Source organism: Corvus brachyrhynchos, unplaced genomic scaffold (assembly GCF_000691975.1).
Source record: "Corvus brachyrhynchos isolate BGI_N302 unplaced genomic scaffold, ASM69197v1 scaffold212, whole genome shotgun sequence".
Lineage (NCBI taxonomy): Eukaryota > Metazoa > Chordata > Aves > Passeriformes > Corvidae > Corvus > Corvus brachyrhynchos.
In genome coordinates this window covers 13,078-14,749 of record NW_008236768.1, presented here as the reverse complement: position 1 = coordinate 14,749, position 1,672 = coordinate 13,078, and the positions used below count along the sequence as shown (strand labels likewise).

General features: G+C 69.4%; 1 long non-coding RNA gene across 1 annotated transcript in view; it reads left to right on the top strand.

The window, feature by feature from the left end:
* The first annotated feature begins 9 nt into the window (after positions 1-9).
* LOC108445010 overlaps positions 10-1,672 on the top strand; it is a 3,800-nt gene continuing 2,137 nt past the window's right edge. Inside the window, exons 1-2 of the long non-coding RNA XR_001859737.1 lie at positions 10-90; positions 497-1,495. This is a non-coding gene — a long non-coding RNA (uncharacterized LOC108445010). The remainder of the gene's footprint in view (positions 91-496; positions 1,496-1,672) is intronic.

The following is a 1,672-nucleotide window of genomic DNA, read 5'->3' as shown; positions in this document are numbered from 1 at the left end:
GCCCCCCAGCCGGGACTACGCGGCCGAGGTGGAGGCGCTGCGGCGGCGGGGGAGGGACAGAGCCACCGGGCGCAGGTGTCCCCTGTCCCGGTACTTTTTGGGGGGAGGGGGGACATCCTGGGGCACAGGGACAGCCCGGGAAGGGGGGAGAGGGACAGCTCGGGGAGGAGGGGACATCACGAGGAGAGGGGACATCCCGGAGAGGGGGGGACAGCCCGAGAAGTGGGACAGCTCGAGGAGGTGACAGCCCGGAGGAGAGGGGACATCCCGGGGAAAAGGGGGGGCACCAAGGAGAGGGGGACATCCTGGGAAAGGGGATGGGAAGGTGGCACAGCCCAGGGAGTGGAACATTCCGGGAATGGGGGACATCCTGGGAAGAGGGGACATCCCGAGGACGGGGCACAGCGAGGAATGGCGGCTTCGCTGCCGTTGTCACCCGTGTCCCCAGGGCAGCAGGACCCCGTGGGGGACTCACTCCCTGTCCCCCCCCTTGCAGGAAAGGCTGAGGCCCCGCAGCCCCCCCGGTCCCGCCCCGCTGAGCGCGACGTTCCCGGTGTCCCCGCCGTGTCCCCGCGGTGTCCCCAACACCGGGACCAGCGGGGGCTCATTCCCGGCCCCGGAGCCGCCAGCGCAGCCCGGGGAGCGATGGGGGTGGGAGACGTGTCCTGATCCCATCCTGTGTGCCCTAATCCCACTGAGATTCCTGATTTGATCCCGTGTCCCCATCCCACTGTGGCTCCTGATCCCATCCCATGTCCCGATCCCGCGGTGTCCCGATCCCATCCTGCGCACTGATCCCGCGGTGTCCCGATCCCACTGCACGTCCTAATCCCGCTGTGTCCCAGTCCCGATCCCGATCCCACCGCGTGTCCCGATCCCACATCCCCCAATCCCTTCGCGATGCCACCGCGTGTCCCACTCCCGCGGTGCCCCCATCCCACTCCGCAGCCGGACACGGGACTGAGGGGTCCCTTTCCCAGTTTTGGGGCAGTTTCGGCTCATCCCGGGCACCGTTTTCCCACCGGAGCTCTGGGATGCGCTCCGGGAGTTACCGCCACCTCCGCAGCGCTCCGGAAACCGGGAACACCGGGAATTTTGGGAAGATTGGGTAATAAAGGCTGCTCTGCTCTCGGGGACATCTCCCTGTGCCACCAGCCCGCTGTCCCCTATTCCCCTGACCCCAACTGGCCCCTCCCCAAACCCAAATATCTCCCCAAACTCCAGCGATTTCTCCCATCCCCGGATCCCAACGGCTTTGCCAGGGACCCCAAAACGCGCCGAGGGGGGACTGGGGCGGGGGGACCCGGGCCCCCCCCCCCGCCTGTCGCGGGGCCCCTCCCGGTGTCCGTCCCCTCACGGCGACATCGCTGCCACGGTGGCTCCACCCAGCCGGGGGTTGGCAGCAGTGTCCCCACCCCAGTGTCACCCAGGCTGGCTTGGGGACACGCCGGGGACTCGGAGGGGACTCCGTGAAGGGACGAAGGTGGCGTTTGGGGTGAGATGGCTGAAGGGGGGGAGGACACACTCCCCCTTTGCCCCTCAGTGCCACCACAAGCGGGGTGTCCGGCGGTGTCCAGACCCTGCCCGCGGCCACTGTCACCTTGTCCCCATCCCGCGGAGAGGGCACCGGCTGGGCCCGCCCCCCCCCCCACCCCCCCCGGACGCCCGGGGG